The sequence below is a fragment of the Triticum dicoccoides genome, chromosome 7A (genome assembly GCF_002162155.2).
Source record: "Triticum dicoccoides isolate Atlit2015 ecotype Zavitan chromosome 7A, WEW_v2.0, whole genome shotgun sequence".
Taxonomy (NCBI): Eukaryota; Viridiplantae; Streptophyta; class Magnoliopsida; order Poales; family Poaceae; genus Triticum; species Triticum dicoccoides.
This window is the reverse complement of record NC_041392.1, coordinates 456,477,876-456,491,664: the sequence shown is the minus strand read 5'-3', so window position 1 is coordinate 456,491,664 and position 13,789 is coordinate 456,477,876.

The window sequence follows — 13,789 nt, the reverse complement described above, 5'->3', positions numbered from 1 at the left end:
GCCTCCTCGCGAGCCAGCCTCGTGAGGCCGTGCCTGAGGAAGCTCCGCGTCGTCCGCCCCGCGAGGCTTGGCCCCTCGCGAGGGTCTTAAGTCTGTGTTGATGGAGATGGGTCGTGCTAGGCCCCCCTTTGAGCCACGCCACAGGCCGCAGGCAGGCAAGTCGGGGGACCCCCGTTCCCAGAACGCCGACAGCAGCCCCCGGGCCCACGGCGCGCCCCGACTTGGCCGTGCAGGGAGGTGAAAGGGTAAGCGCGAAGCGCCACAGGCCCTAACAGCCTGCGGCCTTGGGCGCCGTGAGGCGGTTGATTGGACGTGGGCGTCTCCACTTCCCCATGGCGCCTCGGCAACTGCATGGATTGGACAAGTCCCTGCATGCAAAGCGGGTCATGATTACCTGCGATAGTGGGGGCCGACGGTCGGCCCTTGCCGGCTATAAGTACGGATCAATGCGCGCACTTCCAGTTCATCCCCCTTTGCTTCTCCTTCTTCTTCATGGCCCCGTCGAGGAGGTTCTCGGCCGCAGAGAAGGAGAAGGCTCGCCGGGTAGAGCCTGCCTCTCCCCCGCCCAAGCGCGGCCGAGGGCGCCCTCGCAAACATCCTGTGGTCACCACGGCAGCTCCCTGCGGATGCGGAGACGATTTCCAGCATGGTGACGGGCGGACTGCTGCGGCCGGGGGGCGCGCTTCGGTTGCGCGTCCCCATAGGCCGCGCTTTCGCGCTGCAGAGGTGCTGCCGGAGTTCGTTGTGTGGTCGGTGGAGCCGACTAGCACCCGGCTTCCACTTCCTCGCTTCCTCCTCGACGAGCTCCCGGCCGGCGCCCCGGGCGGCCTCTGGCTCCAGGCTAACGGCTGCTGCAGCCGGGCCTCATGGGCTTCGTTGGAGGTCTCCGCAGCCGGTAGCCTGGCCTTGGCCCGCGGTTGGCAGACGTTTGCCCGCGCGCGTGGCCTGAGCCGTCGGTGCACCCTACACTTCAAGTTTGACGGCGATGCCACCCTCTACGTGAGGGTGTTTGGGGAAGATGGTCGCCGTGCAGGGTGCTGCCCTGAGGAGGAGGACCGCGGCCGGGAACCCAGCTCCGGCGATGGTGGAGAGGACAGCGCTCGCGCGACTGGCGGCGCTCAGGGTTCCCCAAGCTTCTCCGGTTCTTCTTCAGGCGACGACTCTTCTAGCGGTGGACGCGGTCAGCCTCCACGCCGTCGTATTTGCTTGGGAGGTGGTAGTGTGTCTGCCCGCCATCGCGCCTCGGTGAAGCGCGAGAGGGAGTAGGCCTGAGCCCCAGGGGCAGCTCGAGTCTTCCCTGCAGGCCGGTGTGAGGAGAGCTGCGCCTGATTCGTCCTTTCTTTCCCTTTTTCCTGCGTAAAAAGGCAGTAGTGTGGAGCCCTGCGGGGGCATGTTTGGGTTATTGCTGTTAATCATCATTTTGCTTCTGTTATCGTGCCTTCCGGCTACGTGCCCGCGCGTGGATAGTTCCCGGCCCCAGCCGTGGGGGGCGACCGACCCTGGCCCTGTGTTCGTGTCGCGGTGCCCGTGGGGCACAGACTGGAGGGGTGCTCCTGTAATGGACCCAGGTCGCGAAACCTTTGAACGACTAGGACAGGAACACTCGCGAGGGCGCTTGGCTGCCCCCCTCACGAGGCCTTGCATAATAGAAATCGAGGCAGGAGAGTGAAAAGTCGAAGAACCACAAGCCAAAGACGACAACAGCTTCAATAAAACTTCGAATGAGAATGAACAAGCCAACTGCGGAAAGCAAATGAAAAAGCCGCGTCCGGCACCTAATCTAGTCTTCGACGTCTTCTCACCAGCGCGGAGCTAAGTGCTGCCACTAGGCGTGGGAGGGAGCCCCAGGGCCTGAGGCCGGCGCTCCTGAGACTCCGGGGCGTGTACAACCCCAACTCATTATTACGTGAGAGTGTCATGGGCGGCGAGCTTCACAGGCGTTGGCCTTCTTCACAGGCTCCGGGCCTTTTCCAAAATGCGACGGCTTCACAGGCATTCGCCTTCTTTACAAGCTCTGGGCCTTTTCCAAAATGCGAGAGCTTCACAGGCATTCGCCTTCTTCACAGGCTCTGGGCCTTTTTCAAAACGCGGCGGCTTCACAAGCATTCGCCTTCTTCACAGGCTCTGGGCCTTTTCCAAAACGCGACAGCTTCACAGGCATTCGCCTTCTTCACAAGCTCTGGGCCTTTTTAGGGGTAGAACCTCCGGAGGTGCTGTATGTTCCATGTGTTCTAGACCGGCACCCCCTCCTGAGTCTCCAAGCGCGCGGAGCCAGGCCTGGAAACATGAACAACCTTGAACGGGCCCTCCCACATGGGAGAGAGCTTGTGCAATCCCTCCCTAGAGAGAACCCGCCTAAGCACGAGGTCCCCTACCTCGAGAGTTCTGGGGCGGATGTTGCGGCAGTGATATCGTCGCAATGCTTGTTGGTACCTTGCCGCTCGCAGCGCGGCTTCTCGGCAACGTTCCTCCCCCAGCACGAGGTCCATCCCCCGCGTGGCGTCCTGCTGCGCCTCGTTGAACGCCAGGACCCGCGCAGAGTGACGTTTGACCTCGTGAGGGAGGACCACTTCGGCTCCGTAGACCAGGAAGAACGGGGTCTCTCCAGTTGGCTTGGTCGCAGTTGTGCGGATGGACCACAACACGGACTGAAGCTCGTCGTACCAACCTCTTCCGCAGGCCTCCAGCTTCTTCTTGAACGTCCTGGTCTTGAGGCCCCTCAGGACCTCTGCGTTGGCTCGCTCGGCCTGGCCGTTGCTTCGGGGGTGCGCCACCGAAGCGTAGCATATTTGCGTTCCAAGGTTAGCACAGTATGTTTTGAAAAGGTTACTGGTGAACTGCGAACCGTTGTCCGTGATGATGCGGTTCGGCACCCCGAACCGGCTCATGATGCCCCTCATGAACTTGACCGCGGAACCCGCGGGGATGGTGCGGACGGCCTCTACTTCAGTGCACTTGATGAACTTGTCCACGACGACGTAGAGGTAGCGGTAGCCCCCTGGCGCCTGAGGAAACAGGCCCAGGATGTCCAGCCCCCAGACTGCGAGTGGCCACGAAAGGGGTATAGTCTGCAGGCCTCCTGCCGGCTGATGGATCTGCTTGGCGTGGAACTGGCAGGCCTCACAAGCTTTCACTAGTTCGATGGCGTCATTGAGTGCGGTGGGCCAATAAAACCCACTGCAGAACGCCTTGCCGACGAGGGTCCGTGATGATGAATGATGTCCACAGTCTCCGCCATGTATATCTTCTAGTAGTTCCTTTCCTTGCTCCCTGGAGATGCAGCGCAGGGGTACACCATTTGGTCGCTTCCGGTAGAGCTCTCCATCCTTGATGTAGTATGTCGTGGCCTGCCGTGCTACATGCTCCGCTTCCTCCTCCTTCTCCGGCAGGGTCCCTTGTGTTAAGTAACTCCGGAGCTCCGTGATCCAGCACCCCCCTGAGGTTCCATCGTCAGGAGCAGGCGTGCTCTTGAGGCCGGCCCACAGGCCGGGGCTCCTGAGGCAGGTGGCTGGGGGAGCTCCTCCCAAGGCTGAGCCGTGTTTGACAATGACGGAAGGGCTGAGGGCTTGAAGAGCCGCTCCTCGAAAACGCCAGGCTCCTGAGGTAACTGCCTGGACGCCCGTTTGGCGATGTCGTCGGCCTCTTGATTGGTGCCACGGGGCACATGCTGCAACTCCAACCCCCAGAACTGCTTCTCCATCCTGCGGACCTCCGCAAGGTAGGCTTCCATGTGCTCATCTTTCGGCTCGTACACCTTGTTGGAGAAATTGACAAGGAGTTGCGAATCGCCCTTGATGGTGAGGCGTTTCACCCCCAAGGCAGCTGCGGCCTTCAAGCCTGCTATTAAACCTTCATACTCCGCTATGTTGTTGGAGACCTTTTCACCTTGCTGGAAACAGAGCTGCACAGCGTAGTAGAGCTTGTCCTGAGTGGGCGTTATAAGCACCGCCCCAGCCCCAACGCCATGCCTGGAGAACGCCCCATCGAAGTACATGACCCAGCCTTCTGGCGCCTCACTTCCCGGGGAGAGGGACCGATCCTCGTCGGCCTTGAGGCCTGGTGCCTCCGTCCATTCTGCCACAAAATCCGCCAATGTGGCTCCCTTGATGACTCTGGTCGTGCTGAATTCGAGCAGAAACGCTTGCAGTTCTATGTTCCACTCAGCGACCCTTCCAGCTGAGTTAGGGCTCCTGAGCACTCTCTCCAGGGGGTATGACGAGACGACCTTGATGGGATGACCCTGAAAATAGTGCCGCAGCTTGCGCGAGGCCACCAGTAGCGCGAGGAGGAGTTTTTGAGGCATGGGGTACCGTGCCCTCGCGTCCCGCAACACCGTTCCGACGAAGTACACAGGGTGCTCAACGAGGTTGGGTGCGTTAGTGCTGGTGGCTCCCTTGGGAGACCATGGCGCCTCCTGAGGCAACGAGGCCTCCTGAGGCTGGCCATCTGGGAGAGGGGCCTCTCCCGCCTCCAGTGCACTCCTCTACGGCGGCTGATCCTCCTCAGCCGCGGTGGCGGTTCCTGTGGGCCTTCCTTGTTCCTGTTTTGCCTTGTCCCGGGCTGCTGTTGTGGCTTTGATGCGACGCTCCTCTCTAACCGCCACCAGGGCTGCGCTGGCGGAGTAGGGAGTGGCGGCGAGGTAAAGCACCAGGGGCTCTTGAGGGCGCGGAGCCACCATGACCGGTGGGCTAGTCAGGTATCTCTTGAGATCCTGGAACGCCTTGTCGGCCTCTTCAGTCCACTCAAAGGGCCCCTTTTTCTTCATTAGCTGGAAGAAAGGCAGCGCTCGCTCCCCCAACTTGGAGATGAAGCGCCCTAGCGCGGTCACTCTCCCAGTGAGCTTCTACATTTCTCTGAGGGTCTTTGGCGGGCTCATGTCCTCGACCGCCTTGACCTTTTCCGGGTTAGCCTCGATGCCTCGGTGGGACACGAGGAAACCCAAGAGCTTGCCTGAGGGGACTCCGAACACACACTTCTCTGGGTTGAGCCATAGGTTCACTGCGTTGAGGCTCGCGAAGGTCTCCTCCAGGTCTTGTATCAGGGTCCTGGCCTCCCGAGAGTTTACCACAATGTCATCAACGTAAGCCTCAACATTCTTCCCGAGCTGCGGGCCCAAGGTGATGTGCATCAGCCGCTGAAAGGTTGCCCCTGCGTTACACAACCCAAATGGCATGCATGTGTAGCAGTACACCCCACACGGGGTTAGGAAGGCTGTCTTCTCGACGTCCTCTACCGCCATCTTGATCTGGTGATACCCGGAGAAGGCATCCCACAAGCATAGCAGGTCGCATTCCGCGGTGGAATCGACGATCTGGTCGATGCGGGGGAGTGGTAACGGATCTTGCGGGCATGCCTTGTTGAGGTTGGTGAAGTCGACACACATGCGCTCCTTCCCTCCCTTGTTTGGCACAACGACAGGGCTGGCCAACCAATCCGGGTATTGGACCTCACGAATGACCCCAGTGGCTTCTAATTTGCGGGTCTCTTGGACGATGAAGGCCTACTTTTCTGTGGACTGCCGCCTTGCCTTCGGCTTCACATGGCGCACGTTGGGGCACACGTTGAGGTGATGCTCGATTACACTCCTAGGGATCCCCGCCAACAGGTCAGGCTCCCAAGTGAATACCTTCTTGTTCGCACGCAGGAACCCGACCAGGGCCTCCTCTTGCTCGGGTTCGAGGTTGGCGCCTATGGTGAAAGTGGCGTTGGTGGACCCGTCCTCATCGACGGGTATCTGCTTGGTTTCTGCCTTGTCTTGGGTGAACAATTGTTTCTTCTTGGCGGGTGCAGCCCCCTTGGGCTCGGGGGTCTCCGAGTCGGCGGGCTGTGCCGACGCCGCCGTCTTGAAGGCGAGCTTGAGCACCCGCAGCGCGTCTCCGGTGTCCCCGTGCACGGTGAGGACACCGCTGCCCCCGGGCATCTTCATGAGGTTGTACGCCGGGTGCGTCGCAGCCATGAACTGGGCCAGCGCTGGGTAGCCGAGGATGGCGTTGTAGGGGAGGCCGATGGGGGCGATGTCGAAGTCGACCGGCTCCATGCGGAAGTTGCTGTAGGTGCCGAAGGTTACTGGGAGCCGGATCTGTCCCAAGGAGCTGGATGATCCGCCCCCAACGCCTGAGAAGGGCCGGCTGGGTTGCACCCGTTCCAGGGGTATGCAGAGGAGGTTGAAGGCCTCGACTAAGAGCACGCTGAGGCCCGCACCGCCATCAATGAGAGTTCTGGTGACGGCCACCTGGCAGATGGTGGGGGTGCACAGCATGGGGAGCGCACCAGAGCAGGCCGAGTTGGAGGGGTGGTCCTCCGAGCTGAAGGTCAGGCCGGCCTTGGGCGCCGCCCGGTCCGGGAGAGCCCCCTGCCGCGTGAAAGCGGTGCTGACCCGGCGAATGAATGGCTTGACGTGGTGAATTGTAGGCGGCTCCTGCGAGCCGCCCAGGAGGGCCGCGACGACCGGGGGTGTTGGTGTAGCGTGATGGACGGGGAAGAGGCTGCGGGGCTCTTCCCAAGAGGCCATGGAGGCTGCCGGCAGGTGGAGCAGCCATGCGCGTGGAGCGCCGGTGAGGGCCATGGGGAGCCAGTTGGCCATGACCCTATTGTCACCTCCAGCTTCGAGGTTGGCCTCCTCGTACGCAAGCAAGAAGGCCAACGGATCAGTCGCGCCGCCGTAGCGCGGCGGCGCCGTTGGCTTGAACTTATTCGGCCGCCGTACCCGTTGCAGGGCTGTGGCCAGGGCTCGGAGCCCCATGGCCCCCATGCTGGCGCCGGCGGCCGGAGCAGGCGACGCGCCACTCATCGCGAGGCAGGTCGTGGTGGTGGCGGAAGGGAAAACTCCGGTGCACACCTACCTGGCGCGCCAAATGTCGGATTTCGGGTTCCGACAGACCCTTGAGGTTCGAACACTGGGGTGCGCGTGGAGATTTTGCCTTCTACCTACCTGCACCCCTCCGCCTCGCTAAGATCTAAGCTACAGAAAGAACGACAAAAGAGACGCAGGGTTTATACTGGTTCGGGCCACCGTTGTGGTGTAATACCCTACTCCAGTGTGTGGTGTGGTGGATTGCCTCTTGGGCTGATGATGATGAACAATACAAGGAAGAACAGCCTCGTGAGGGTCTGTTCTTTGCTGGGGGGGGGGGACGAACTGCTAGGAGGAGTTTAGTCACCCTTCTCTCTCTCTGATTTCGATCCGATCCCTCCTACTCTGTGGGTGTCCGGTCCTATTTATATGCAAAGGTCCTAGGCCTCTTCCCAAATATTGAGCGGGAAGGGCGCCAACAATTGGCCATTTTGAAGGGGAACATCTAGTACACTTGTCCTGACTAAAGTTGGTCCTCGCCTGCACAAAGCTCTGGTGGTGACGCCGTCTTGGGCTCCACGATGACCTCCGTCCTGCAGTCCTCCTGGTCTTGGTCTTGTTGCACCGAAGTGGCAACCTCTGCCTGATGCCTCGGTACTCTGCGGCTGCGCTTGCCCCCTTTGCACCAAAGGGGAAAGGAGGACACTGCGCGGGCTGGCGCCTGCCTGGCGCCCTTGGTCGTCATGGCTTGCGTCACAGGCTCCTCGTGAGGTACCCCGCCTTGATCTCTCCGCCTCCTCGCAAGCCAGTCTGGTGAGGCCGTGCCTGAGGAAGCTCCGCGTTGTCTGCCCCGCGAGGCTTGGCCCCTCGCGAGGGTCTTAAGTCTGTGTTGATGAAGATGGGCCGTGCTGGGCCCCCCTTTGAGCCATGCCACAGGCCGCAGGCAGGCATGTCTGGGGACCCCGTTCCCAGAATGCCAACATCAGAAGCTGCTCTTTAGGAGGTGACTATGGATCTCTCCAGTTTAAAACACCGTGTGTCTCAGATGGTTTCCCCTATCTTTGGTGAGTCGCCTTGTTACTTATCCAAAGTGAGTATTTGTCGTCATAATGTAAATCACCATTTAACCAATCTGTAACTTACTCGGGTCCCAGGAGCAACAACCTTAGCCAAGACACATTGGTGAAGCTCAAGGCGGTTTATACCCTTGTCGAGCAATTATACACTGGAGCTCAGCGGACCCTCGCTACTATCGCCCCATCAAATCAAGGACCAAACCTGTTATGTGATGTTTTGAATAAGTTTTCCATCTTGCCCACCGGACTTCAAGATATCAAACGGTCTTGTGCTAGAGCCGGAGCTGTAATGGCCTTGAGCTGTGCCAAAGCATGGGTACCAGAGTTAGACCCGACAAATGTAGGTAGTGGGTATCCTAGCTTACAGGAAGATGGAACCTCCTTCGATCAACAGCCGCCTGTGTCAAAGAGATTCGTCCTCATGCAACAGTCATCACCGAAGAAACCAATCTTTCCAAATATCAGCCGGCTGATACGTCCATTTTGCATCATGCTTTTATATCGATATTTATTGCATTATGGGCTACTATTACACATTATGTCACAATACTTATGTCTATTCTCTCTTATTTTACAAGGTTTACATGAAGAGGGAGAATGCCGGCAGGTGGAATTCTGGGCTGGAAAAGGAACAAATATTAGAGACCTATTCTACACAACTCCAAATGTCATGAAACTTCACGGGAGCACGTTTCAGAATATATAAAAAATAGTGGGCGAAATAAGTACCAGAGGGGGCCCACCCACCATCCATGAGGGTGGGAGGCGCACCCACCCCCTGGGCACACCCCCCTGCCTCGTGGGCCCTCTGGCAGCCCTCTGATGCCCATCTACTGCTATATGAGGCCTTTCGTGGAGAAAAAAAATCATAAGCTATCTCACGGGACGAAACTCCGCCGCCATGAGGCGGAACCTTGGCGGAACCAATCTAGGGCTCCGGCGAAGCTGTTCGGCCCGGAAAACTTCCCTCCGGGAGGGGGAAATCATCGCCATCGTCATCACCATCGATCCTCTCATCGGGAGGGGGTCAATCTCCATCAACATCTTCACTAGCACAATCTCATCTCCAACCCTAGTTCATCTCTTGTATCCAATCTTTGTCCCAAAGCCTCAGATTGGTACCTGTGGGTTGCTAGTAGTGTTGATTACTCCTTGTAGTTCATGCTAGTTGGTTTATTCGGTGGAAGATCATATGTTCAGATCCTTTATGCATATTAATACCCCTCTGATTATGAACATGAATATGATTTGTGAGTAGTTACGTTTGTTCCTGAGGACATGGGAGAAGTCTTGCTATAAGTAGTCATGTGAATTTGGTATTCGTTCGATATTTCGATGAGATGTATGTTGCCTTTCCTCTAGTGGTGTCATGTGAACGTCGACTACATGACACTTCACCATTATTTGGGCATAGGGGAAGGCATTGGGAAGTAATAAGTAGATGATGGGTTGCTAGAGTGACAGAAGCTTAAACCCTAGTTTATGCGTTGCTTCGTAAGGGGCTAATTTGGATCCATATGTTTCATGCTATGATTAGGTTTACCTTAATACTTCTGTTGTAGTTGCGGATGCTTGCAATAGGGGTTAATCATAAGTGGGATGCTTGTCCAAGGAAGGGCAGTACCCAAGCACCGGTCCACCCACATATCAAATTATCAAAGTACCGAACGTGAATCATATGAACATGATGAAAACTAGCTTGACGATAATTCCCATGTGTCCTCGGGAGCGCTTTCCTTTATATAAGAGTTTGTCCAGGCTTGTCCTTTTCTACAAAAAGGATTGGGCCATATTGCTGCACCTTATTTACTTTCATTACTTGTTACCCGTTACAAATTATATTATCACAAAACTATCTGTTACCGATAATTTCAGTGCTTGCAGAGAATACCTTGCCGAAAACTGCTTATCATTTCCTTCTGCTCCTCGTTGGGTTCGACACTCTTACTTATCGAAAGGACTATGATAGATCCCCTACACTTGTGGGTCATCACCGGCTTATGATGAGGATAATCAGAAGATGCAGACGCCTGCATATAAAGTGATGGACTTAATTCTGCCGATTCGTAAGCACACTTTCGCCCCTAATATTGACCCGTCCAATCTGATTGACGACGAAGCTGAGTTCTTCGCCTTGCGTGGCTTTGACTGGTCCAAACCAAACTTCCAGACGGTGGAGGGGGAAGAAGAACCGGCAAGGGATGAACCGGAGGCCTCCCGCCAGCAAGATCAAGAAGAGTGAACCGCCACGCGGTTGAGAGACGTTAAGTTTTGATAAACTTGAATTGGTCATGCCATCGCGCACATTTTCTGTTTTCCGTAACACTGATGATCCACCGGTTTAAAGAACCACTCTTTGTATCATAATCTTTGACTTATGCAGATGTGTATTATAATCCTACACACAAAGAAAAAACACAAGGACCCTGGCAGCTTACCGCCGGGCGGGTCATGATACCCAATGAAAGACGCTGGGGACAAATAGTCCATAACCAGGGCCGGTCTGATAATTGTTAAGAAAACAACATACCTGTGATATATTGTCACACCCTCGATGCGACTATTTCTCCCACGTGTCGAGGCACGACTTAGAGGCATAATCGCATTGAAGGCATATGTCGCAAGTTAGTTAATCTTCACAACATCCCATGTAATATAGATAATAAAAGGGGAGATAACATAGTTGGCTTACACTCGCCACGTCAATCAAGTACATAAATAACATTACATCATCCAAACACTCATGGCCCGACTACGGCGCCAAAATAAAAGATAACCCAACATGCGACACGGTCCCGATCACCCCCAACTGGGCACCACTACTGATCATCAGGAAAGGAAACATAGTAACGTTGAGAGTCTTCGTAGAACTCCCACTTGAGCTCAAGCGCGTCACCTGGAGCGGAATCATCAGGCCCTGCATCTGGTGTAATAGTAATCTGTGAGCCACAGGGACTCAGCAATCTCGCACCCTCGCGATCAAGACTATTTAAGCTTATAGGTAAGGCAAGGTAAAATTATATGAGGAGCGGCAGCAAGCGATTAGCGTGTATGGTGGCTATCCTGTTCACAAAAGAGAGCGAGAAGAGGAGGCAAAGCGCGAGCGAGAAACTAGAGGACAACCTGCGCAACCATTACTCCAACACCGTGTCCACTTCCCGGACTCCGCCGAGAAGAGGCCATCACGGTAACTCACATGGTTGATTCATTTTAATTAAGTTAAGGTTCAAGTTATCTACAACCGGACATTAACAAATTCCCATCTGCCCATAACCGCGGGCACAACTTTCGAAAGTTCAAAACCCTGCAGGGGAGTCCCAACTTAGCCCATGACAAGCTCTCACGGTCAACGAAGGAATAGACCTCCTCCCAAGACGTTTCGATCAGACTCGGTATCTCGGTTCTTTAAGACACTTCGACAGGTTAAAACAAGACCAGCAACACCACCCGAATGTGCCGACAAATCCCGATAGGAGCTGCACATATCTCGTTCTCAGGGCACACTCAGATTGTCCAAACTTCCGGTAGGCCAGGCCAGAGTTGCCCCTGGTGGCCACCGGCGGCTGACGAGTTGGACCAACACTCAGAGGAGCACTGGCCCGGGGGGGTTTAAATAAGATGACCCTCGGGCTCCGGAAACCCAAGGGAAAAAGAGGCTAGGTGGAAAATGGTAAAACCAAGGTTGGGCATTGCTGGAAAAGCTTTAATCAAGGCGAACTATCAAGGGGTTCCCATTATAACCCAACCGCGTAAGGAACGCAAAATCCGGGAACATAACACCGATATGATGGAAACTAGGGCGGCAAGAGTGGAACAAAACACTAGGCGAGAGGCCGAGCCTTCCACCCTTTACCAAGTGTATAGATGCATTAAGATAACAAGATAATATAATGATATCCCAACAAGTAAAATAAATGTTCCAACAAGGAACGGTCTCCAATCTTCACCTGCAACTAGCAACTCTATAAGAGGGGCTGAGCAAAGCGGTAACATAGCCAATCAACGGTTTGCTAGGACATGGTGGGTTAGTGGTTTGACATGGCAATTTCGGAGGCATGAAAGCAAGTGGTAGGCATCATAGCATTGGCATAGCAAAAGAGCGAGCATCTAGCAAAGCAAAGATAGTAGTGATTTCGAGGGTATGATCATCTTGCCTGCAAAGTTGTCAGAGTTCACTGGATCCTCGAAAGCAAACTCAACGGGCTCCTCCTTAGCGAACTCGTCTCCCGGCTCTACCCAAACAAGACAAACAAGCAACAAGGACACAATCAACCACGTGCAAGGATCAAGCAATATGATGCAAGGATGGTATGCTATGCGGGATGCGATGCGGGATGCATATGCAAGATTTGACAAGGGATGCATGAACCTGGCCTCAACTTGGAAATCCAAGTGTGCCACTGGAAATATGAGATGAAATCGCTAGAAAACGATATAAAGAACACCGGAATCGGAGTTACGGTTTGGAAATGGCAAGCAATTCAAATATGACACCGGTCTGCGATTTACAGCAAGTAGCCATCTAAATGCAATGAGATGAACATGATACAGCACCCAAACATGGCAACAAAAATACATGGCAGGGACGCATTCAAGATGCTTAACAAAAGTCTAGCACTGAGCTACGGCCAATTCATCCATTAACAGGTTCAAACAAGCATGGCAAAAATGCATATGGTAAACAGATCTCAGACTTAGTGAAATTAACACTTGTCTGGAATTTCAGATCAGGTAGCACTCTTCGGAGCAACAAAACTATATGCTACAGGACCTGAACATGGCAAAGTAAAGCATGGCATGGAGCTACTCAAAGATCTTAACAAAATTCCCTTAGTGACCTTGAGTCAAAATGGATCAGAAAATACAATTGCAAGCATGTGAACATGGCAAAAACATAATCAGTTCTCAGACTTAGTGAAAACTGGAGCATGCTGAAAACAGATATCAAGTAGGCATGTTTACGAGCTCGATGCACTCACTACAGAGCATGTCATGATAATCTAAGCATACACCCACCAAGAATACACAAAATCCAAGCTAGACATGGCAAGAACAATAGCATAGCATGCACGGATCAACTACAACATCATCGGCAAAATCGCTAACAAGTAGACAATCTGCCCAGATTCATGAAGTAGCAAAAATAGAGCTCGATTGACTCAAGCTAGGGTGCTCCATAATTGCAAACAAAGACATGGATGGATAGATCACTACAAGATTAACAAAACATCCTTACTGATCATCCTCAAAAGAGGCACGGATCACTAGGAAACAACATGAACATATGGCCATATGAGATAAACAGGTCAAGGACTTGGTGGAAATGCCAAGTCCCTGAAATCAGCGTTACCAAGTGCCTCACTTTGCAAGCTTGTGCTAGTCACCACACACATCACAAAAATACATGGGTTGCACCTCTGGAAAGATGACAAAACCCTTAACAAAACATATGTAGAGCTCATGGGCATATCATGCACACAATAATCATGGCAAAAATGACAAATATCTAAATGGAGTAGCAGATCTGACAATTATCTCAAGTAGCCCTCTTCTAACAATATTTCGGGCATCAAGATGAACTCAAATGAAAATGATGCAATGGAATGAAATGATGTACTCTCTGAGACGAACATTTTGATATGCTATATACCCAAAACGGAATTACGGATGCAAAGTTATGATGTGATGAACATGGCAAGATAATTAGGGTTTCGGAGCAAAAAGTCAACCGAGATTTTCAGATCTGGATCGGCACGGTTCCCGATGCACTCACCGGAGTTACTGTAGCTCGAGCTCACCGGAGATGGAACTTGCCGCGGAGAGGAAGAGGCCGGCCGGGGCAGGTCGATGGCGTGGAGGAGGCGGCGAGGCCGAGGTGGCCGCGGGCGGCGCCGGCGATGGCCACGGCGGCAAGGTGCGG